Genomic DNA, 25825 nt, shown 5'->3' on the forward strand with positions numbered 1-25825 from the left:
GGCTTTCCACAGTGAAGACTTACAAAAAATACTCATTAAGTTCATCTGCCATTTCCTTGTCCCCACTACTACCTCTCTGGCATCATTATCCAGCAGCCTAATATTCACTCTCACCTCTATTTTACTATATATACACACACACACACATCAGAAAAAAAAATCTTTTGGTATCCTCTTTTATATTATTGGCTAGTTTACTCTCATATTTCATCTATTCTCTCCTTATGGCCGTTTAGTTGTCTTCTGTTATTTTTAAAAGCTTCTAGATCCTCTAACTTCCCACTAAGTTTTGTTATACTATATGCCTTCTCGTTTCCTTTTCTGCTATCTTTGACTTCCCTTGTCAGCCACGGTTGCCTCATCATCCCTTAGAATATTTCTTCACCTTTGGGGTGTATCTATGCTGCACCTTCCGATTTGCCCCCAGAAACTCCAGCTGTTGTCATTCTGCCATCATCACTGCTAGTGCCCCCAATCCAGTCAACTTTGGCCAGCTTTTCTCTCAATCCTTTGTGGCTACCCTTACTCCATTCTAATATTGATGGATCTGCCTTCATCTCCTCCCTCTCAAAATGCTGGGTGAATTCTATCATATTAGGGTCACTCTCTCCTATGGATTCCTTTACCTAAGCTCACTAATTAACTCTGGTTCACTAAACAGCACCCAACGCAGAATTGCTTTTTCCATAGTAGGCTCAACCACAAGCTGCCCAAAGAAGCAAATTTCCTGTCTTGGGATCTAGCACCAAGCCGATTTCCCCAAACTATCTATTGAATCCCCCATGACTATAATATTGTCCTTTACACATGCCTTTTCACTCGCCTGTCCTAATTTGTATCCCACAACATAACTACTGTTTGGAGGCTAGTATATAACTTCCATTAGTGTCTTTTTACCCTTGCAGTTTCTTAACTTTACCTACATGGACACAACATCTTCCAATCCTACGTCACCTCTAAGGATTTGATTTCATTTTTTAACAACAAGAGCCACTCCACCCCATCTGTCTACCTGCATGTCCTTTCTACACAATGTGCATCCTAGGATATTAAGGTCCCAACTATGATCTTCTTTCAGCCACGACTACTGAGTGCCCACAATGCCCACAATGTCATACCTGCCAATCTCTAACAGCACTACAAGATCATTCCCTTATTCTGTACACTGAGTGCATTCAAATATAACACCTTCAGTCCTGTCCTCATCACCTTTTTCAATTTTCTCTCATGTTACACTTCAACTCATCCCACTGACTGTGACTTTTCTCTGTCATCTGCCTGTCCTTCCTTGCAGTGTCACTACCAACTGCCCCATTCTGACTCTGGTTTCCATTCCCCTACCAAATTATTTTAAACCCTTGCCAACAGCTCTAGCAGACTTGCCCACAAGGATCGTAGTCAGCTCAGGGTCAGGTGCAACTCATCCATTTTATATGGTCATACCTTCCCTGGAAGAGATCCCAATGATCCAGAAATCCAAAACTTTGCCCCTGCACCAATTCACCTGCTAAATCATCCTATTCTTATCTTCACCAGCAGCAATCCTGGAGATCCCGCTTTTCAACTTTCTACCTAACTCCCTATAGTCTCTCTTAAGGACAACCTCCCTGGCTAAAGAAATTCCTCCTCATCTCCTTTCTAAATGAACATCCCTCATTCTGAAGCTGAATTCTCTAGTCATCGGCTCCCCCAGCAGAGGAAACATCCTCTCCACATCCACTCTATTGAGACCTTTCAACATTCAAAAAGTTTCAATGAAATCCACCCCCATCATTCTTCTGAATTCCAGTGAGAACAGGCCCAGAGCCAATAAACGTTCCTCATTCGATAAAGCCTTTCAATCCTGGAATCTTCGTGAACTTCCTTCGAATGCTCTTCAATGTCAGCACATCCTTTTTTGGATTATTTTTATCCCATTCCAAATGTACTTCATAACATACTTTAAAATATGAATCATCACAATCAAGTGTGATCTAATGTAGACTAAGTCTATCCTGAATACTGAATGACTAACAAGGTGGTCTAAATTGCCTTTTTTTTATCATTCAGGACACTTCCTACTTGTCCCAATGAATTTACTGCTCTAAATCCTCAAACCTATCCATTTTAACTGACAGATGGTGTTATAATATGAATTTATCATCAGACTAAAACTCTGAAACTATTGAGTATTTAAATTTGCCTTGAATTGTTTCTTTACAATGGGAATACATAAGAGACTAAGAAAACAGAAACCAATTCAATAACGAATCTCTGCAACTCGATTCACAATTTACCCTTTAACTTAAATCACTTAAGGATCTAAAATAGCTTGGTCACAGGCAGTTGTGATTCTCAATTATCCACATTTCAGAGCTATGCTCTTGTTTTATTTTCTATTTCAGCCTCTGGCCAACAAGCTGTTTTTTTTTAAGGTTGGTTTCCTGTTTTGTTCGTAATATTTATAAAATGCTTGTTGTGCTCTGCATGACAGAAAGACCTTAGGTAGACCTTGCCTGAAAGAAAGTTTCCATTTCAGTGACTATTTTTATCAAATGACAGTAGTGAAAAGTTTACACCAAGTAAACTTTTCCTCTTGTTCTTTAGGAAACCAAGCATCCTTGCAGTAAGGTGGATTGATGTGATTTCTCAGTTGAGGAGTTCTCAGTCGATATGTCATGTTTTGGGGAAAAATAACTGAAAGAAAACATTCATTAAAATAGTCGCTTGTCGAGCATCTAAAATTCACATTAAAGGAACAGCTGCACCACAGCAAAATGGGCTGACTTTCCGGTATAACCTTTCCTCAGATCATTTCAAACCAAAACTAAGCCAGTTTCACTGCTGAAAAGTTCATCCTCAGTACAGTAAGTGGAGAATATCTCCCTCAGACATTCCACAACAACAACGTGCTCTCGGCCATTTTGATGAAAGCCTGTGCATTGAGGTCTACGGCCCACCCCTGAAATCATGTGAAACTAGGACACCTCTGACTAAGTACACCCTCAGTAATGTACTGAATACACAGCCTCGTTCATGTGCTCCTTTTTCTGGGGAAGCTACCAATTACTTCCCCAGCCGCAGTAATAATATCCCCATACACCCTAGTATTATTAATAAAGGTAATATTATTTCATTTAATTGTTCTTTATAATAATTGACAAGTTTATTAATACCCCACACTTAACTCAAAATATTTCAAAATGAGAGAAGAATTCACGCAAATGAAGTAACAGTAAATCAATCAGAAAATATCAGGCTCTCTCCCTTCCCCCATAAATTAAGGTTGCAAAGGAGATCTAAAAAGCATTTCAGTCAGTTTTTCACAGACCTGAAGTTTTGCTTTCGTATAGCAAAGAAAGGAGAGTCACAGTATGGTGGCCTTGAATGAGATATTTCTACATAATTGGAAGAGTTGCAGACAGTGAAGGAAGCCAAAAAGAACACAGCAGGGCAGAGATAAATTACAGATATGCATATGAGGAATGACAAATAAAGTTTAATCTGGGCAAGTGCTGCACCTTCGGAGATTAAATGCAAGGCAAAGTACACAGTTAATGGCAGGACCAATGTACAGAGGGTTCTTGGGATCCAAGTCAATACTTCCCTGAACGTGGCAATGCAAGCATTTCGAGTGGTAAAGAAGACACGTGGCATGCTTGTCTTCATGCTACGCAAATCAGAAAGTCATGACAGAGTTATATAAAGCGTTGGTTATGCCACACAAAGTATCACATGCAATTCTGGTCACCCTGTTACAGGAAGGATGTGGAGGTTTCAGAGAGGGTCCAGATTAAAGATAATGAGAATCTTTTTCTCAGGGTGAAAATGCCAAGGTAAGGGAAAATATGTAAAAGGGAGGGGCAGGACAAGAGTTGGCTGCTTTGAACACACTACCGGGGAGGAACTGGAAGCAGATACAATTGTGATATTCAAGATACTTTAAGATAAACACCTGAATACACAGGGAATAGAGTGATATAGATCATGCTCTGGCAAAAGGGATTAGTTTAGTTTTGTGTCATGCTCAACACAGAAATCGAGGACCAAAGGGCCCACAATGAGCAGATTTTTGTAGATTTAAAGAGGTTCAGAATACAAATTAAAGAAAGGCAGATTTACAACCTTGACAACAGAGATGAATAAGATTCAGTCTTTGCAGGTGTGTCAGAAGAGCGCCAAGCAAACAAAAATTAAAACCAGAAGCAGAATGATTTCTATCAAGTACAAGAGCAGATGGCATGATCAGTGCCAAGAGAACAAGCTGAAGGCACTGAAGAGAATCTCAACAATAAAACCTTTTTAAATCCAACAGAATAAATATCGACAATGAACCTATAATTTTCTCTGGTGGTATTTGGTTATAAGTTGTGTGCTAAGAATATTCCATGGCTAAAGGACTGATAATCCTCTGGGTTGTCTCAATACAGTGGCAGTGATACTCAGAGACAACTCAGCGTATATTGTTTGATGTTCAGTGGTTGAAAATTACAAGAGTGACTACACAGCAACAGCAATTCATTAACTATTAAGTGAATATTGTGTTAAAGGCATCATGTTTGGTAAGCCTTTCTTATATATACAGTGGATTCCGGTTAATTGGGACACGTTGAGACCAATACATTTTGGCCCAGTTGTGCAGTTGCCCCAATTAAATGAAGTTTCATGAAAATGGTCTAAAAGGTATATTTTAGGGTCAGAGTCAATACTGCTTATTGAAAAAAAGCACACAACTGACGCCATTTTAAAAACCATTTGCTTTAAGCACAGTATGATGTCTAAAGGTCATGCACACATGTATGCATAACTGACACAAGTTAGAAACTATCTGGCAACAGTCTCCTATCCCAATTAAGCAGCATAGTGTCCCAAACAAACAGAAATTCCAGCTATTTTGTCGATTAGTTTTGTTCTTTGTAACCTGTCCCAAATAAGAGGCTGCCCAAGTACCAGTTAACCAGAATCCACTATTTCATAAAATATTAAACTCACCCTTACAGTACAAATATCCACAGTGTCAGAATGCAGTTTATTGACCATAACTCAGCATTTAACACCATCATTCCTACAGTCCTGATTGAAAAACTACAGAATCTAGGCTTCTGTACTTCCCTCTGCAACTGGATGCTGGACTTCCTAACCAGAAGACCACAATCTGTGCAGATTGGAAATACCATCTCCACTTCACTGACAATCACTGGCGCACCACAGGGATGTGTGCTTAGCCCACTGATCTACTCTCCACACCCACATGGCTAGGTGCAGCTCAAATGCCATTTATAAATTTGCTGATGATACAACCATTGTTGGCAGAATTTCAGATGGTGGTGAAAGGATGTACAGGAGTGAGATATGCCAGTTAGTTGAGTGGTGTCACGGCAACAACCTAGCAGTCAACATCAGCAAGACTTCAGGAAGGGTAAAATGAGGGAACTCATACCAATCATCGTAGAGGGATCATAAGTGAAGAGAGTGAGCAGTTTCAAGTTCCTGGGTGTCAATATCTCTGAGGACCCCTAACCTGGGTGCAACATATTGATGCAGTTATAAAGAAAGTGTTTAAGGAGATTTGGTTTGTCAACCAAAACCCTCAAGGACTTTGACAAATGGACCATGGAGAGCATTCTGACTGGCTGTGTCACCGTGTGGTATGGAGCGTTGAGGGTGGGGGGGCTACTGCACAAGGTCAAAATAATTTGCAGAAACCTGTAAAATTAGATCCATCATGGATACTAGCCTCCATAGTATCCCAGACATCTTCAAGTACCAGTGCCTAAGGAAGGCAGCGTGCATCATTCAGGATCCCCAGCACCCAGGACATGCCCTCTTCACACTGATACCTCTGGGAAGGAGGTTCAAAAGCCTGAAGGCACACACTCAACAATAACAGCTCCTTCCCCTCTGCCATCTGATTTCTAAATAGACATTGAACCCATGAACACTACCTCACTACTTTTATTTCTTTTTTTTTTGGCACTACTTCATTTAACTTAACAATTTAATAGACATTTATAAACTTAATGTAACTGAGCTTTTCTGTATATTTATTATGTATTTCATTGTACTGCTATTGTAAAGTTAACAAATTTCACGACAGATGCCAGTGACATTGAGTCTGATTCCAATTCTGAAATAGAAACAGGGAAACTATTCAACACTTAACTTTTCACATCTTAGCACCAATTACTTTTCAAAGAACACAAGTAATATCTAAGCAATAACTAATTAATTCTGTCCCCAGTGTATGGGTAGATTAGATGCCCATTTGTGAGATGTCCAGATGTTGTGGTACAGATGTACCTGAGCAACTAAATCAATAAATAATTTAAAAACTGGTTCTGCAAAGCATTACTGACAAATACTTTGTGTTATTAAGCACTAGTTATCATCTCAAGATCTGTGTAATGCTTGAAAAGAAATAGTTTTCAGGATTATTTTGCAGACAAGCCAGTTGTAGTAGACTAACATGCTATAAATATTAAATTACCATTGAAAAGTAATTTCCCTTAAAAAGATATTTATATTTAAAACAGCACTTACATTTATGTTGCTCAAGAAAAGCTAAGTCAGTTCTATTCATATTAGATGCAGAAATATCCTTTCCATGCCATCAAATTATTTTTTTAAAACAAAGTTTGAATTGATCATCACAATAATCGCATGATTTTTTCTATACCCAATATACTGGTCATAGAGGTTAAAATCAACTATCCCAGAAATGAAGAATGGACAGTGTTCACAGTTTGAACCAACATTTGGAGGTTACCACATACAAGGATGCTTAATGGTTCGTGATGTTCTCTAGAAAGTTAAAGGAGATATTAACAAGGAGATTGATAACAATGTAACTGAAGGAGTGAACTTCCAGGACAAATTAACCTAAGTAAGGGACTATAGTCAGCTTCACTAAGTCGTAATGATGAGTTTGCAAGTGACTTGCTTTACTAAGATTCAAGGTCTCAGAGGATAACCAGATGTTTGAAGTGGGATAAAAAACAATACATCCACCTCAAGGCATCTCTGACAGCATCTAAGGCCTCAAGATGGGCAGAAGAGCTGGCTGTTACTATGACAGTAAGAGATAATTAGATGCCTCAAGAAAATAAAATACCTGTTTGGTGAGACATGGTCATGAGTTCCACATGGTGAATGAAGGAAAAACAGACAGCAGATGCAGGAATCCGATACAAAATACAGACCTCTAGAAAAATTTGGTGGGCCAAGCAGCCATCGTGGAAAGAAGAGCAAAAGCTGGTGTTTCACCTCAGGACTTGAGAAGAAACAGGAATGATTGCCAGTGCATAACAGTATGAAAGGGTTGTGGTGTTTGGAATGAAAGCTAGCAGATGAAAGGTAGAACCAGCAACATATACTTTCACCAACACAAGAGGTTCTGCAGATACTTTCACCAATGGTCAATAGTTTGTCTCTAACATAACTACAAGTTCAGGACAACAGCAGAGATATGAAATGCATTTTCTCTACTGACACTTTCTTAATTAATGTCAACCTTGGCTGTAATTTTGATATTAGAAGTAATAAGTTAGAAGGAATAAAAAATACAGTTAGATACCCCTCCCTCTCCCTGAGTCTTCTCCTTTAACTTAATAGACTTTTAAATTGTAGGCTTGGTTCACTATTTTTTTGATTTACCTTGTAAGTTATTCAATTTCACAAAGGCAAAATGGCAAAAACCCCACAAGAAAATGGAACATGACAGATATCAAAGCAGTTTATCCATATTTTAATTCATTGTGACTGACAACCTAGTGCATTTAATTTCCCATTATTTTCACATCAGCAAGCCTTGAAGAATGGCCTAGCTGTTGCACATCATTTAAATAGAGGAAAAAATAATTTTATTGTTTATGATGTAATAGGTATCATAGGAATAAATTTTAAGGATTAAAATTGACTCTTTTATTGCACACTTTGAAACATTCAATTGCTTATCCCTGAGCTTGCCCTTCATGTACCTACCAACTGCTTCTTAAATTATATTACAACAACTGCCTCAACAACTTCCTCTGGTAGTTCATTCCATATACTCACCACCCTCTGTGTGAAAAAGCTGTCCCACAAGGTCCTTTTTAAATCTTTCCCTTCTCACCCTAAATCTAGACCTCTTAGTTTTGGACTCCTCTACCTTTGGGAAAAGACAGCTAACATCCACTTAATCTATGGCTCTCATAGTTTGAAACATTTTTATTAAAATCATCCCTCATTCTTCAAGTTATAATGATCTAGCCTGGCCAATCCCTCCCTATAACTCAGACCCTCTAGTCCTGGCAACATCCTCATAACTCTTCTCTGCACCGTTTCCAATTTAACCACATCTTTCCAAGAAAGGAGTGACCAAAACTGCGTGGAGCCTCACCAATGAGTTATACTGTCTATCTGAATGTACTGTCCCAGCTACAACACTTAGCATGCTGGCCTTAATCAGAGTACTATGTGCTTTATTCACCACCTTGTCTACCTTTGATGCCAGTTTCAAGAACTACGTACCTGCATTCCTCAGTTCCTCTGTTTTATTACACTCCCCCATGCCTTGCTATCTATTGTACAAGTCCTACACTGGCTGGCTGAACTGTAAAAAGTTAATCACCTCATACATATCTGTATGGAAATCCATTTTCCTCTCCTTGACCCCCGTAACCGATGATAAACTTCCTCACTATCAACATTTCTTAATTTTGTGTCATCCACAAAAGTACTGATCAAGTCTTATGCATTTTCATCCAAATCATTTCTATAAATAAATAATAACAAAGGTCCCAACACCACTAGTCACCAACCAGCCTTCTTTCTGAGAAACAACTTTTGACCAGTACTTTCTGCTTCTGTAAATCTAAATGCTGGCACTTTTCCTGTTCTTCAGAATTCTCTCCAGTAGCTTCCCCACCACAAATGTCAGGCTAACCAGTCTGTAATTCCCTGGCTTGTCCTTGCTACCCTTCTTAAACTACATAATAATTTAGCCACCTTCCAGTCTTAGGGAACTTCACCTATAGCTAATGGTGAAGCATTATCTCGACACGGGCCTCCAGAAATTTCTCCATTAGCCTCCCACAAAGTCTGAGGATACACTCAGTCAGTCCTAGAGATTTATCCACCTTAAAACACTGCAAGACTGCAAATGCCTCCCACTGAGTAAAATGAATGTTATCCAGAATAATTCCACTTGTTTCCCTCATCTCTTCCACAGTAAAAAAAAAACAGAATTAATATTTTTGAAAAATCCCACCTTTGGCTGAAGACCTAAGGGGACCTATTCTTTCCCTAGGCACCTTTTAACCCCAGAACTATAGAACCTTTTGAGATTTTCCTTAACCTTAGCTGCCATATCCATCTCATACCCTTTCTTTGCCCTCCTGATTTCCCTCCTAAGGGTATTCATCATCTTTATAGTCATCAAGGAAATTACTCATCCCCAATCTTCTAAACCCAATGTATGCTTCCTTCTTTTTCTTTACCAGAACCTCAAAATCTCTCATCAGCTAAGATTCTCTAAACTTGCCGGGTTTACCCTTCTCTCTTACAGGAACATGCTGCTGCTGGAATCTTGATATCATACCCTTAAAAGCCTTCAATCAGGTCTGCCCAATTGATGTCTGGTAGACCCTCCCTAATTTTCCCAAAATTAACTCAGTTCCAGTGCAGAAATCTAACCTGTGGATATGTCCTACCCTTTCCAATCACTATGTATGCAGGTGTTTCCAACAAGTGGACAGTCGCAAGGCAGCGGGACTGGATGGTGTCCCAGGGGAGTACTCAGAGTGTGCGCAGCACAACTGGCAGGTGTGTTTCCAGACATTTTTAATCTCTCCCTCTCCCAGTGTAGAGTACCCTCCTGCTTCAAAACATCCATCATTGTTCCCGTACCTGAAAGGACCAAGGTAACATGTCTGAACAACTGGCGTCCTGTCGCATTCGCTTCAATAATAAGCAAATGCTTTGAGAGGCTGGTCAAGGACTAGATCTACAGCATAATACCTACAAGTCGTCTACCGACACAACCAATTGACTGACAACACAATAGCTACAGCTCTACACATCGTCCTTACTCATCTGGAGAAGAAGGATGCTTATGTGAAAATGCTGTTAGAAACAGAGAAAACCTACAGCACAATACAGGCCCTTCGGCCCACCAAGTTGTGCCAAACATGTCCTTACCTTAGAATTACCTAGAGTTACCCATAGCCCTCTATTTTTCTAAGCTCCATGTACCTGTCCAGGAGTCTCTTAAAAGACCCTATCGTTTCTGCCTCCACCACTGCTGCCAGCAGCCCATTCCACACACTCACCACTCTCTGCATAAAAAACTTACCCCTGACATCTCCTCTGTACCTACTTCCAAACACCTTAAAACTGTGCCCTCCCATGCTAGCCATTTCAGCCCCAGGAAAAAGCCTCTGACTATCCACACAATCAATGCCTCTCATTACCTTATACACCTCTATCAGGTCACCTCTCATCCTTTGCTGCTCCAAGGAGAAAATGCTGAGTTCACTCGAACTATTCTCTTAAGGCATGCTCCCCAATCCAGGTAACTAGAACTGAGCACAGTACTCCAAGTGGGGTCTGAACAGGGTTCTATATAGCTGCCACATTACCTCTCAGCTCATAAAATCCCACGACTGATGAAGGCCAATGCACTGTATGACTTCTTAATCACAGAGTCAACCAGTGCAGCAGCTTTGACTGTCCTATGGACTCGGACCCCAAGATCCCTCTGATCCTCCACACTGCCAAGAGTCTTACCATTCTATACTATATTCTATACTATACCATACTATATTCTGCCATCATATTTGACCTACAATAATTAACCACCTCACTTATCTGGGTTGAACTCCATCTGCCACTTCTCAGCCCAGTTTTACATCCTATCAATGTCCTGCTGTAACCTCTGACACCCCTTCACACTATCCACAACACCCCCAATCTTTGTGTCATCAGCAAATTTACTAACCCATCCCTTCACTTCCTCATCCAGGTCATTTATAAAAATTACAAAGAGCAGGGATCCCAGAACAGATCCCTGAGGCACACCACTGTTGTCCGACCTCCATGCAGAATTTGATCCATCTACAACCATTCTTTGCCTTCTGTGGGCAAGCCAGTTCTGGATCTACAAAGCAATGTCCCCTTGGACTCCGTGCCTCCTTACTTTCTCAATAAGCCTTGCTGAATGTTCTTGGACTACAGTTCAGCATTCAACACCATAATTCCCTTCAGGCTTAACAAGAATCTCAGTGACCTCGGCCTTCACCCTGCCTTGTGCAGCTGGATCGTGGACTTCCTGTCAGATTGCCAACAGGTGATAAGAGTGGGCTCCCTCACCTCTGTCCCTCTGACCCTCAACATAGGTGCCCCTCAGGGCTGTGTATTTAGTCCCCCCTTTCCTCTCTGTATACCCATGACTGTGTTGTCACACACAGCTCCAATCTGCTGATTAAATTTGCTGATGACACTACACTTATTGGCCTAATCTCAAATAATGATGAGACAGCCTTTAGAGAGGAAGTCATCACCCTGACACAGTGGTGTCAAGAAAACAACCTCTCCCTCAATGTTGCAAAAACAAAGGAGCTGGTTGTTGACTACAGGAGGAATGGAGACAGGCTAACCCCTATTAACATCAATGGATCTGGGGTTAAGAAAGTTAACAGCTTTAAGTTCCTTAGCATAAACATCACCGAAGATCTCACGTGGTCTTTCACCTCAGACTGTTGAACAATTTGATATGGCTCCCCAAATCCTAAGAACTTTCTATAGACAGACAGACAAACATACTTTATTGATCCCGAGGTAAATCGGGTTTCATTACAGCCACACCAACCAAGAATAGTGTAGAAATATAGCAATATAAACCATAAATAATTAAATAATAATAAGTAAATTATGCCAAGTGGAAAATAAGTCCAGGACCAGCCTATTGGCTCAGGGTGTCTGACACTCTGAGGGAGGAGTTGTAAAGTTTGATGGCCACAGGCAGGAATGACTTACTATGACGCTCAGTGTTACATCTCGGTGGAATGAGTCTCTGGCTGAATGTACTCCTGTACCTAACCAGTACATTATGGAGTGGATGGGAGTCATTGTCCAAGATGGCATGCAACTTGGACAGCATCCTCTTTTCAGACACCACCGTCAGAGAGTCCAGTTCCACCCCCGCAACATCACTGGCCTTACGAATGAGTTTGTTGATTCTGTTGGTGTCTGCTACCCTCAGCCTGCTGCCCCGGCACACAACAGTGAACATGATAGCACTGGCCACCACAGACTCGTAGAACATCCTCAGCATTGTCCGGCAGATGTTACAGGACCTCAGTCTCCTCAGGAAATAGAGATGCAATTGAGAGCATCCTGACTGGCTGCATCACTACCTGGTATGGGAACTGTACTTCCCTCAGTCGCAGGACTCTGCAGAGAGTGGTGTGGACAGCCCAGCACATCTGTAGATGTGAACTTCCCACTACTCAAGACAGGTGTGTAAAAAGGGCCCAAAGGATCATTGGGGACCTGAGTCACCCCAACCACAAACTGTTCCAGCTGCAACCAACCAGGAAACAGTAACGCAGCATAAAAGCCAGGACCAACAGGCTCCAGGAGGGCTTCTTCCGCCAGGCCATCAGACTGATTAATTCATGCTGATACAATTGTATTTCTATGCTATATTGACTGTACTGTTGTACATACTATTTATTCTAAATTACTATCAATTGCACATTTAGACAGAGACGTAATGTAAAGATTTTTACTTCACATATATGAAGGATGTAAGTAATAAAGTCAATTTAATTCAATGTAAAAACTAATAGAATTATGGCCACCAGAGCCAAAGTGCTCTGTGTCTGCACCATCAGTTACTTGTCCTGCCTCGATCTCTAACAGAAGGTCGCTTTCGTACTCCCGAGTAGGACCCTCTCCCTTACTCAAGTACAACCTGGCCCTCTTGTACAGGTTGCATCTTCCCCAGAAGAGATCCCCAGTCATCCAAGAACCCAAGTCCCTGCCCTTTGTACCAACTCCTCATCCACAAATTCATTTGGCCTTTCTATTTCTGACCTTGTTTACACATAGTACTACTCCGGAGGTCCTGCTTCTTAATGTTTCACCTCACTCCCTATATTCATTCTGCAAGACCTCATCCCTTCTTCTACCCAAGTCATAATTTCCTCCCCCCTCACTAATCTCCTTCAGCCACTCAAAGAGATCCTTGACCCTAGCACCTGGGAGGCAGCATCTCCTGTCTCAGTTTCCTGAGACCGATTTTCTAAGTAGATTACATTTGCGGTACAAGTTGCTTTGACATTGTTTATTGCAGATATCTGGTCATCATGTTGCACTTTTAAGAGCTCAGATGACAAATTTGGAGATGGCAGTGAAAACCGCAGTGGACAGAGCAGCGTAACTACGGATTCAGAAAATAATAACTATTTCTCCATTTTGAAATCTGATTTATAAAATTAGAAATGTTGTGTTTAGCTGATATCTGGAAGCAGCCACTGAAGCTTGAAATCAGAATTTGTCAGAATGCTAACTAACTATTACAATTTGTGACCATGATGTTTTCGTGGAGTTTAAGTTAAAAATGGTGTAGGTTAGTTGCAACCCTGATTTTTATGCAGTGTTTTGAAGAAACAAACCAGCGATCTTTGATTTATTGAGGAAAAATAAGACAGGCAGCTGCGGAGTATCTTGGTAAATAAGCAATTCACTGTTCTAAACATCTAATTTTCCAAGACAGGAGGGCTTTTATGAAAATTGAAAGTAAGCTGTTCAAATGCTCTAGCGATTGGTTAAATTGGTCCCAGATTCTAGCGAGCACATACATCATGAAACAGTATTGTGATGAACAGAAACAGGTTTAGGATTTTTTTCTCCCACACAGGGAGAAAAACTTTACATGGTAGGTGCTTCTTGCTTCACATTGCTTCAAGGGCCATTTGTTGCAAAGATCCTTCACATGCTAGGGTTCAGGTACAAACCGCATTTCCAGAAAAGTTGGGATATTTTCCAAAGTGCAATAAAGACAAAACTCTGTGATATGTTAATTCATGTGAACCTTTATTTAACTGACAAGAGTACAAAGAAAAGATTTTCAATAGTTTTACTGACCAACTTAATTGTATTTTGTAAATATACACAAATTTAGAATTTGATGGCTACAACACACTCAACAAAAGTTGGGACAGAGGCATGTTTACCATTGTGTTACATCACCTTTCCTTTTAATAACACTTTTTAATCGTTTTGGAACTGAGGATACTAATTGTAGTAGATTTGCAATTGGAAATTTTGTCCATTCTTGCTTGATATAAGACTTCAGCTGCTCAACAGTCCGTGGTCTCCGTTGTCTGATTCTCCTCTTCATGATGCGCCATACATTTTCAATAGAAGATAGATCTGGACTGGCAGCAGGCCAGTCAGGCACATGCACTCTGTGTCTACAAAGCCACGCTGTTGTAGCCCGTGCAGAATGTGGTCTGGCATTGTCCTGCTGAAATAAGCATGGACGTCCCGGGAAGAGACGTTGCCTTGATGGCAACATATGTCTCTGTAAAATCGTAATATACTCCTCCCAGTCAATGGTACCTTCACATACATGCAACTCACCCATGCCGTAGGCACTGATGCACCCCCATACCACCACAGATGCTGGCTTTTGCACCTTTCACTGTTAACAATCAGGATGGGCGTTTTCATCTTTGGCACGGAGAACTCGACGCCCGTTTTTTCCAAAAACTAGCTGAAATGTGGACTCATCTGACCACAGCACACGGTTCCACAGTCTTTCGGTCCATCTGAGATGAGCTCGGACCCAGAGAACTTGCTGGCTTTTCTGCATAGAGTTGATGTATGTCTTCCTCCTTGCGTAATACAGTTTCAATTTGCATTTCTGGATGCAGCGACAGACTGTGTTAAGTGGCAATGATTTTCCAAAGTACTCCCAAGCCCAGGTGGCTATAATTGTCACAGTAGCATGACGGTTTCTTAGGCAGTGCCGCCTGAGGGCTCGAAGATCACGCGCATTCAATAGTGGTTTCCGACCTTGTCCTTTACGCACTGAGATGTCTCTGAGTTCTCTGAATCTTTTCACAATATTATGTACTGTAGATGTTGAAAGACCTAAATTCTCTGCAATCTTGCATTGGGAGATGTTCCTTTTGAACTGACTAACAATTCTCTCACGAATTTTGGCACAAAGGGGTGAGTCACGACCCATCCTTGTTTGCAAAGATTGAGCCTTTGATGGACGCTACTTTTATACCCAGTCATGATACCTCACCTGCTACCAATTAGCCTGCTTAATGTGGAGTCTTCCAAACCGGGTGTTACTTGAATATTCTGGGCACTTTTCAATCTTATTTTAAAAGTCCCAACTTTTGTTGAGTGTGTTGCAGCCATCAAATTCTAAGTTTGTGTATATTTACAAAATACAATTAAGTTGGTCAGTAAAACTATTGAAAATCTTTTCTTTGTACTTTTGTCAGTTAAATAAGGGTTCATGTGAATTAACATATCACAGATTTTTGTCTTTATTGCATTTTGGAAAATATCCCAACTTTTCTGGAAATGGGGTTTGTACAATAGAGCACAGTCTGTTCATGTTTAACTTGCAGTAAGACCTTGAAGCCACTCACTCCACTACTGCAGACTAGAGGTATTGTCAGAAAGATAGACAGAGGCTTCCCTATCACATGTCACAGTGAAGGTGGGACGTGGTGGAAGCAGGTATCGGCACTGTGAGCTTCGTATGGTGGGTGGGGTCATGGTGAGAAGAGCAAGCCAGTGAAGCTGGGACACCTACAGAAAGTAGCATGTTTTACCAAAAAAGGCAGCAAATTGTAACAAGCCCTAAACAAGAGACTCCGTGATTTGGGATCTGGTCGGGCAAGACACCTTTCAGCGTCACCAAGATGTACTTCAAATTCAAGTTTATTGTTAAAATTCCACACAGGAATGTCGTACTACATGATAAATTTCTAGGATAAGCAGTTTGGATTGTCAGTCATTGAGGTAATTCCATTTTACTAGACCTATTCCAGTCCAATGAGTTTCATGTCCTATTGAAAAACTGATAATTATCTTCATCATGGAAAAAGAATAATTCCCCAGTTTTCTCCCGTGTGCTCAGGTTTCCTCCCACAGTCCAAAGGTGTACCGGGAAGGTTAATTAGTCATTGTGAATTGTTCTATCATTAGGTGGGTTGATCGGAGTTGTGGGGTTGCTGCGGTGGTGTGGTTTGAAGGGATCCACACTGTATTGCTAAATAAATAAAAATCACTTATTGCTCTCAGACTGAGCTAGCTCTTTAACTGAGCAAAGAATCCTTTGGCTTCAGACTATGACATTTCCATCTACTTTTGATTGGGACATCATTTGAAAGCAATATTGCTGAATTTGTCTCAGCCAGAATTCAGTTAGCAATTTCACACCCAGATAGCATATTACAGAACAACAGCTATCATAAGCAGAAAAAGCGCAGTTTGCATTTAAAGTTAGACCAGTATAAGACTGACACTGTCAATGGAGGGGCACGGGGAGCATAAGAACAAAGGGACTTAACAGTACAAGCACATAGTTCATTGAAAGCAGTCAAGAGAGGTCATTAGAAATGGAAGTTCAAGTTGAAGTTTAATCATCATTCAACTACTCATGAATACAGCCGAACGAAGTAGCGTTCCTCCGGGGCAAAAGTGAAAACATGCGCAGCACATGGCACTCATAACACATTCAAGATCGGAAGCAAACATACAATCATGCAAAAAAAATGTACACACACATACACACATACATATACACACACACACTCTCACACTCTTCTTCGGTTGTCCATCGGAATCCAATGACGACGTCCACTCCTTTAACGGTGAGATCTTTCATGACTATACAGTCCTATCCTGGACCCACAAGTTCTATTGCAGGTGGGACATGTATATGTGGTAGTGCTGGGGGTAGTGATGGCAACCATGGCTGCATTTCTTCCTGCTCTCTTCTGCTGTCTTCTGGTTGTTCTTTCCATGTCCAGAATACAAACCTCATCCCAACGCAGCTGTCGCCAAGTGTTATGGACAGCAGCAACATCCTCCAGGTCCTCAGGTCTGATCTTGCACTTCCTTAAAGGATTCTTTATACACACACACACCTTTGGCTTTCCCTCAAGAGGATGCTGAGTAGGAGCACGCTGCCATGTTACAGCAAGTCTTATATGACTTGACAATACCAATTTCAAATAAAAACTATTTTTATTGCAATTTGAATGAAGGGTCCCGATGAAGGGTCTCGGCCCGAAACGTCGACAGTGCTTCTCCTTATAGATGCTGCCTGACCTGCTATGTTCCACCAGCATTTTGTGTGTATGTTTGTTTGTTTATTGCAATTTACCAGTTTGTGTGTCTGGTGTTCAATAAATTCTTGCCTGACAAACCTGTTGGAATTTTTTGAAGAAATAACAAGCAGGATAGACAAAGGAGAATCAGTTGATGTTGTGTACTTGGATTTTCAGAAGGCCTTTGACAAGGTGCCACACATGCGGTCCATGCTATTGCAGGAAAGATTCTGGCATGGATAATGCAGTGGCTGATTGGCAGGAAGCAAAGAGTGGGAATAAACGGAGCCTTCTCTGGCTGGCTGCCAGTGACTAGTGGTGTTCCACAGGTGTCTGTACTGGGACTGATTCCTTTTACATTATATGTTAATGATTGGGATGATGGAATTGATGGCTTTGTTGCAAAGTTTGCAGACAATATGGAGATAGTTGGAGGGACAGGTAGTTTTGAGGAAGTAGAGAGGCTAGAGATGGACAGACAAATTAGGAGAATGGGCAAAGAAATGACAGATGGGATATAATGTCAGGATGTGTATGATCATGCAGCTTGGTAGAAGAAATGAAAAGGTTGAATTTTTTCTAACTGCAGACAAGTTACCAAAAACTGAGGCACAAAGAGACTGGGAGTCCTTGTGCAGGATTCCCTAAAGGTTATTTTGCAGGTTGAATCTGTGGTGAAGACGGCAAATGCAATGTTAGCATTCATGTCAAGAGGACTAGAATACAAAAGCAAGGATGTAATGTCGAGACTTCATAAAGCACTGGTGAGGCCTCACTTGGAGTATTGTGAGCAGTTTGGGGCCATTTATCTTAGAAAGGATGTGCTGATACTGTTGGGGGCTCAAAGGAGTTTCATGAAAATGATTTCACGTTTGAACGTCTTGTCATATGAAGAGTGTCTGATGGCTCTGGGCCTGTATTGGTTATAATTCAGAAGAATGAGAGGTGACCTCATTGAAACCTGTCAATGGTGAAAGGCCTTGATAGATTGAAAGTGGAGTGGATGTTTCCTGTGGTGGGAGAGTCTAAGACCAGAGGACATAGTCTCAAAATAGAGGGGTGTCCTCTTAGAACGAAGACGAGATGGAATTTCATGAGCTTCAGAGTGGTGAATCTGTGGAATTCTTTGCCACAGGCAGCTGTGGAGGCCCAGTCTGTATGTTATTTAAGGCAGAAGTTTATTCTTGATTGGTCAGGGCATGAAGGGATATGGGGAGAAAGCAGGAGATTGGGGCTGAGAGGAAAAATGGGTCAGCCATAATGAAATAGTGGAGCAGACTCGATGGGCCAAATGGCTTAAATCTGCTCCTATATCTTACGGTCTTATCCATCATACAAAATAGGAAGGTAGTAAGCCATTGAGCCCCTTGAGCCTGCTTCTCCGTTCAACAAGATCAAAACTAATCTAATAATACATCTATTCTTCATTCCAATCTACCCCGGTAGCCTTCACTTAACAATTCATCTAGTTGAGCTAAAAGACTTTAAGAAGAAAATTCCAAACAGTTGCAAGTATCTGAGAGGGAAAAAATCTTATCTCCATCTAAAATGGGCAACCACTCATTGTAAAACTGTGACCTTTAGTTCTAGGTCCCCACATGGGAAAGCATTCTTGCAAACATTCATGAAGAAACCTCTCAGAATCTTTTATATTTTAATCCAATCCCCTTTCACTCTTCTAAAGATACAATGGTAAATGAAAGTCAGAAAGATTGCAGAAGCTGGAAATCTCTCATAAAAACAGAAAATTTTAGAAACAAAAGTTCTGATGAAGAGTCGTCTACATAAACATCATACATGTCTCCCTCCACAAATGTTTCCTGAGCCTGGTGAGAGCTTCCGACATTTTACGCTTTTACTTCATCATTGTTAACTGATCCTTACAGCTAAGATAACCCACTTATTCCAAATACTGGTTCAGTAAAGCTTCTCTAAAATGCCTCCAGCGTGTTAGCATACTTACCTAAAAAAGGCGAATACTGTGCTCAATACTCTAAATATGGTTTTACCATAGCCCAATACAATGGAAGTACAACTTCTCTAATTTTATACCCATAACATTTAAGTACTTTAAAAATCAGATTAATACTTTAACTGAAATGTGACAAGGCCCCACAATGTAAGCTAAGAATAATCTCTTTTATGATTTTTAAAACGTACCACTCAAATAAGGGCTATCTGCAGATAACAGCAGTTGCTGTCAATAGTGATCTTCCAGATTAGAGGGCGAGGTCCATAGTTTCCTAACTTCTAAAGGAAAGGCTGAAATTAATAGAAACCACTTCGAATTCCACAACATTCATACCTATATTGTGAATATTCTGTGTTACTTTATCAGGTCCAAACAAAGAATATGTTTAAACCAAACTTCCATGAAGTCACTCTTTGCTCATAAACAGAGAAAAAAATAAATCTCCCAGATGCACCACAGCTTGGTACGACAACAGTTCTGCGCGAGACCGCAAGAAATTGCAGAGTTGAAAACATAGCCTATTTTATCATGCAAATCAGCCTCCCACTATTAACTCTGTTTACATTTCTTCCTGCCTCAGGAAAGTGGCCAACATCATCAAGGATCGTTCGCAGCCTGGTCATTCTCTCTTCACACACCCAATCAGGCAGAGGACGCAAAAGCTTGAACACATGTACCATCAGGCTCAAGGACAATTTATCCTGCTATCATAAGACTCTGGGATGGCTGTGATCTCTCAATCAGCTTCATCGTGGCCCTTGCACTTTATTTGCCTACTTGCACCTTTTCTGGGACTCCGCGATATATTCTGTCTTCCTTAGGTACTGCCTCGATGCATCCATGGATAGAATGATCTGTCTGGATGGTACGCAAACAAAGCTTTTCATCTTAACTCAGTACATCTGACAACAATAAACTGATGATCAATCACCAATGCGTTTCAAAATATTAAGCATTCATTTTGATGTCCTCCTTGAATCTATTAAGGTGTTTTAAGAGCAAAGTTTGAAAAAGTTAATGCTTAATAAGTTGTTAAACTGCCTATTTTTAAACAAATAAACTTTATTCATAATTTTTAAATTATTTACAAGAATAACCATTCAATGGCTTTTCATTCTTTACGCTCCTTTCCGTATGCATTCCGTATTCCTCTATTACATTGATATAGATCTCTGCTGCCATTCATGTGGGACTCTGGGGTAGTATACCATCTATTAAAATAATTGAGGGGAAAACACAAGGAAATCTGCAGATGCTGGAAATTCAAGCAACACACACAAAATGCTGGTGGAACGCAGCAGGCCAGGCAGCATCTATAGGGAGAAGTGCTGTCGACGTTTCGGGCCGAGACCCTTCGTCAGGACTAACTGAAAGGAAAGATAGTAAGAGATTTGAAAGTAGGAGGGGGAGGGGAAAAATAATTGAGGGGCTTCCTTTCCCCAACCAGACCCTTTCCTCTCCGGGAGAAAAAACCTACACTGTGGTCCTTCTTCACCGAGCCCTTGCGGTGGCTACAGTGCGTTCCGCAGCAGGTCCTGCTGTAGTCTGGAATGAGCCAGTTGGCTGCATTCCTCCACGGACATCTGAACGTGCTGACAGACCAACAACTTTCAGGTAGACGAAAGGGTTGATGATCTGTCAACAGCATTTGATGCTCGTCTCCACATGCGAACTGCCCACAGATAATAAAACCAACAAATATATGTTTCCTCAGACATTAAAGCGGAGCATGTTCACCTAAAAGTACAATAACAGGAATACAACATAAATCAGTCTAGGTGGCCAAGCCAAACTTCTTTATCAAAATTAACAAATTAGTTTGCAGGTGAGTGGTCAAGAAACTAAAAGAGATAAAAGCTGTAAATGGATCTACCTCAATCTACACGATAAATAGATCTTCAGCATTGTGTTTCCCTTCTAGCCACTGACATATTCTCTAGCTTTTCTAAAATTTTTGAGATTTCCCATACTCTTGAATTTGTTTCCTCATCTCCATGTGAAAATATATTTTCCTTTATACAAAGTTAATTGCCAGTGCAACTAACGTAAGTATGCACTTAGCAATGGACTTGGCCACTGCGACATTTTCAGCAAAATCCTGAAAACGGCTATTAGTGAAATGGAGAGGTGATAAATGGCTGCACATAAAATACAAAATGCATTTACTTTGATCTCTCACACTTTTGGTCTGAGACTTAATGAAACTGGCGACCTTATTAAGATGTTATGCTTGCCGAGTGTTGTCAGCTGCTCATTAATCTGAAAGGCCAAATCAGTATTTTAGTGAGTTACAGTATTTTTTATTGGGCTACTTGCCCAAGAGAAATAGAATATATCATGTCAGAAGTGTGATCAAATGGTAAGTAAACTGCAGTTTGAAAAATTTTATAATAATGAAAGATTGAGTTTATTTGTGCCACATGTGACACTGGTTTGAAGTTTTTATCGTCCACATCTAGTCACCTCGAACTTATTAAGAGACAAATTGTTAAGAGATTCTGTGGTGTCACACAGATCATACCAGAAATGTAGGCGGATTTCTTCCTTAAGTGTTAGTAAAACATATATGACAGGTGGTCATAGGGTGTAAATGGAAAGGGTAATTCTTCCTGAGGGCACCATCTGAAAATAAAGTGCTCTCCATTTCACAAACTGTTGAGGGTTCCTGTTATTTCGCTCTGAGGGTCATGAGTCGTTGCACCTCGCAACCTCAAAGGACATGGGAAGCAGTCTTTTTAAATATGTTTAAGGCAGGGTAGATTGATTTTTGATAAGTAAGGGGGTAGAAAGAAATACAAAATTTGTGTTTTGTGTTTTGATCCACCAAGGGCTCATAGACTGGTGAAACATGTCTGACGGGCTTAACAACCAGCTCCTGTTTCTGATTTTGCTCAATAACAATCTTCAGGAGCATTACAAAGGGTTTCTTGTAAGAATATGACAAAACCCGTCTTCATTTTTATTTGCTGCAAAAATCAGCACACAAATATGAACGTTCACACAGAGGATTGCAGATTTGATAAATATTACTAACAATAATAATCAGTTTTATTAATAAAGCACATTTACAGCCCAGATTCCAAATTATTTTTAAAGAGTTCTGCTCTTAAACTCAGTTCAAACAGCTGCCAAAAAACAACTCTGTGGAATACCGATATTTCTAAAGATTAATTACAAACAAGACACTTTTCTCCTTGAGATATCACAGCATTCTGTTTCTACTTCCTACCATTAGCAGAATTTAGTATTATATTTTGTCCTCTTAAAAATCCCAATTACTTATATTATGTCATCAGCATTCTTTAGTTTAAATATATTTATTTAAATTGCTCAAACTTAAATGGTCAGCCACCCCAAATACCCTGCAAAACCATTTGCAATCTTTGCATCTTATCACTGAAGATAAATATTAAACATTCAAAGCTTTGGGATGCAAATGATGTGAGTTCAGGAACAGATTTTAGTTCTAGAAATAGATTTAGAAACAACCTATGAAAAGTTGTTCTTCAAAGCTTCACTGACTTTAAAACCTTCTGTTATTCTGAAGACATAGTGTTCAATGAATCAATCTTCTAGAATATTACATTGAGAAAACTTCCACTTAAGTTGGCTAGAGCTTATTTACTGCTGAATAGTCTAACTCCATAGCACAGATCAAGGTCTGAGAGATCTTGTATGTGCATCACTTGAAGCTAATACGCAAGCATATCAATTAGGAAGATACATAGTATATTGTCCTTTATTTAAAGAAGAGTTGAGTACAAGAATAAAGATGTCTTAATACAGATTCATGAAGGGTGATTGCTCCTTCAATACTGTGTACAGTTCTATGTTTGATATTCAGCAAGAATGGGTGTGTAATAGAGGGAATGCTGCACAGTTTCACTGGATTAATTCCTGTGATAATACATTTATTATATGAGGAGAGATTATATAATCTGTGGCTGTGTACTCTAGAGTAGAGAAGAATGAGAAATGATCTTAATTCTGGGCTTGATAATGCAGGCATGATCATCTATTGGTTGGGATATCCAGAAAAAGGGGAGGCAATTACATAATAAAGGATCAGCCATTCAGGGACTTCTTCACCCAGAATGTAAGTTATGTTTAGTTACAGCATTAGTACAGGAAAGTGATGCTAAGATAATGTGTCAGTATCTTGTTGCTGGTTTGAGGCACTGAATGATCTGATCTTGTCCTACTTCAGCCTCAGAATAGAAGGATGTCTCGTTAGAACAGAGATAGGGAGGAAGTTCTTTAGCCAGAGGGTGGTAAATCTGTGGAATTCATTGCCACAGATGGCCATGGAGGTCAAGTCGTTGGGTATATTTAAAGCGGAGGTGGATAGGTTCCTGATTAGTAAAGGCATCAAAGGTGACAGGGAGAAGGCAGGAGATGAGCTTGAGAAGGAAAATAAATCAGATGAAGAAGACTCAATAAGCCAAATGGTCTAATTCTGCTCCTATGTCTTATCTTCATAAGGCTCATTGTGCCTGTGTGTCCTGTTGGATGAGCAATCCAATTAACCCTGTAACTTTGTCCTCTTCATGGGGCCCTACAAAAATCTCTTCTCTAAGTAGTTGCCCAGTTTCTTGGTAACATGAATTTGTCAGAAAATTCTGTGTGAAAACAAACCATACATCTCAATTCAATTATACCTAGATACCACCTCTCCAAAATTCCCTCTGTATTTTTTTACAGCTGCGAGAAAAACCAACCACTTCTCTGAGCTGGAATTTTTTTTTAAAAAACACAGACTGAAAAATACGCAGCACTTTAAATCTTTTTGTAATTTGCATACTATGAATATTTAGAATGAAAATTTTAAAATCACATATGCTCTATTTTATTTATTAATTGCAGGGTATAATGAAATACAGTGCAACAAAGAAAATCTTTCATGTTTCATAAACTTTTTCTAGCTGAGTCCAATTTCAGCTGTGTGGTTACAAATGCAATCTGCTCGGGAGCATTTCAGTTACTGCCTGTACCTCCCTGTCCTTTTCTAATGCTTTCATCAAATCCCCTGTATTCCTTTCTCTCATGTGTTTGTCTAGCCCAGTTCTGTGATAAGATACAGGTACATTGCACTTACCATAGTACTGTTGTTTCCAGTACTAATGGAATGCAAAGCAACATAAAATAAATGTGCTCTTGCTATTTTGATCCTATAATTAAATATATAAATAGGAGCAAGGCACAGAATTCCACTATGGGCTGGGAATGACCAGAGCCTGGGTACATTCATATAGAGACATAGAAAACCTACAGCACAATACAGGCCCGTCAGCCCACAAAGCTGTGCGGAACATGTCCTTACCTTAGAACTACCTCGGCTTTACCCATAGCCCTCTAGTTTTCTAAGCTCCATGTAGCCTTCCAGGAGTCTCTTAAAAGACCCTATCATTTCCCCCTGCACCACCACTGCCGGCAGCCCATTCCATGCACTCACCACTCTCTGTGTAAAAAAACTTACCTCTGACATCTCCTCTGTACCGACTTCCAAGCGCTTTAAAACTATGACCTCTCATGCTAGGCATTTCAGCCCTGGGGAAAAGCCTCTGACTATCCACACGATCAATGCCTCTCATTATCTTGTACACCCCTATCAGGTCACCTCTCGTCCTCCATCACTCCAAGGAGAAAAGGCCAAGATCATTCAATCTAGAAGGCATGCTCCCCAATCCAGGCAACATCCCTGTAAATCTCCTCTGCACCCTTTCTATGGTTTCCACGTCCTTCCTATAGTGAGGCGACCAGAATTGAGCACAGTACTCCAAGTGGGATCTGACAACATTACCTCGCGGCTCTTAAACTCAATCCCACGATTGATGAAGACCAATGCACTGTACACCTTCTTAACCACAGAGTCAACTTGCACAGTTGATTTGAGTGTCCTATGGACTCAGACCCCAAGATCCCTCCGATCCTCCACACTGCCAAGAGTCTTAACATTCTGCAAAATATTTGACCAACCAAAATGAACCACCTCACATTTATCTGGGTTGAACTCCATCTGCCATTAGTCCACAAACTTACTTCCAGGCTTTGCAATGCAAGTTGCAGAAGGCTGCAGCCACTGCAGGACACCTGTGGCAAGCAGGCAAAACTACTTTACCAAATGAACTTCAGAACCGTGTTGAAAAGCAGGAAGTGCCTGTGAGAATACCGGTTTTAATTTCAGAGCAGGAATAGAAAGCGAAATAAAAGCCAAAAGATCCAAGTAGGAGTGAAAAAGGAAAAAAAAATTAAATTAAAATCACTTATCATAAATGAAATCTGAAAGAGTGGGAATCGGCAATTGCTGCTGCTAATTTTCAGTACCAAAGAGATTGTTCGGAAGTAATTACCAATTATTATGTCTTTAAGGTTAATTTGAAATTAATTGACTTTGTGCCTTTGTGTAATCCAGCGATTCATGATGTTCCGAGTATTTGAGGGGTGGGGGGGGGGGGGGGTGCAGGTGGCTTTAGTTGAATTAAAAAGTGAGGGACGAGGGCTTCGGGGTTTTCGCTGTTGGCAATATCCCATC

At 40.4% G+C, this 25825-nt stretch overlaps 1 protein-coding gene across 1 annotated transcript in view; it reads right to left on the reverse strand.

Annotated features, from left to right (window-relative positions):
• Nucleotides 1–25825, reverse strand: part of blk (BLK proto-oncogene, Src family tyrosine kinase) — a 75863-nt gene that overhangs the window by 48892 nt on the left and 1146 nt on the right. The gene's annotated exons all lie outside the window — the stretch shown is intronic.

This window comes from Hypanus sabinus, chromosome 10 (genome assembly GCF_030144855.1).
Source record: "Hypanus sabinus isolate sHypSab1 chromosome 10, sHypSab1.hap1, whole genome shotgun sequence".
In the NCBI taxonomy this organism is placed as follows: domain Eukaryota; kingdom Metazoa; phylum Chordata; class Chondrichthyes; order Myliobatiformes; family Dasyatidae; genus Hypanus; species Hypanus sabinus.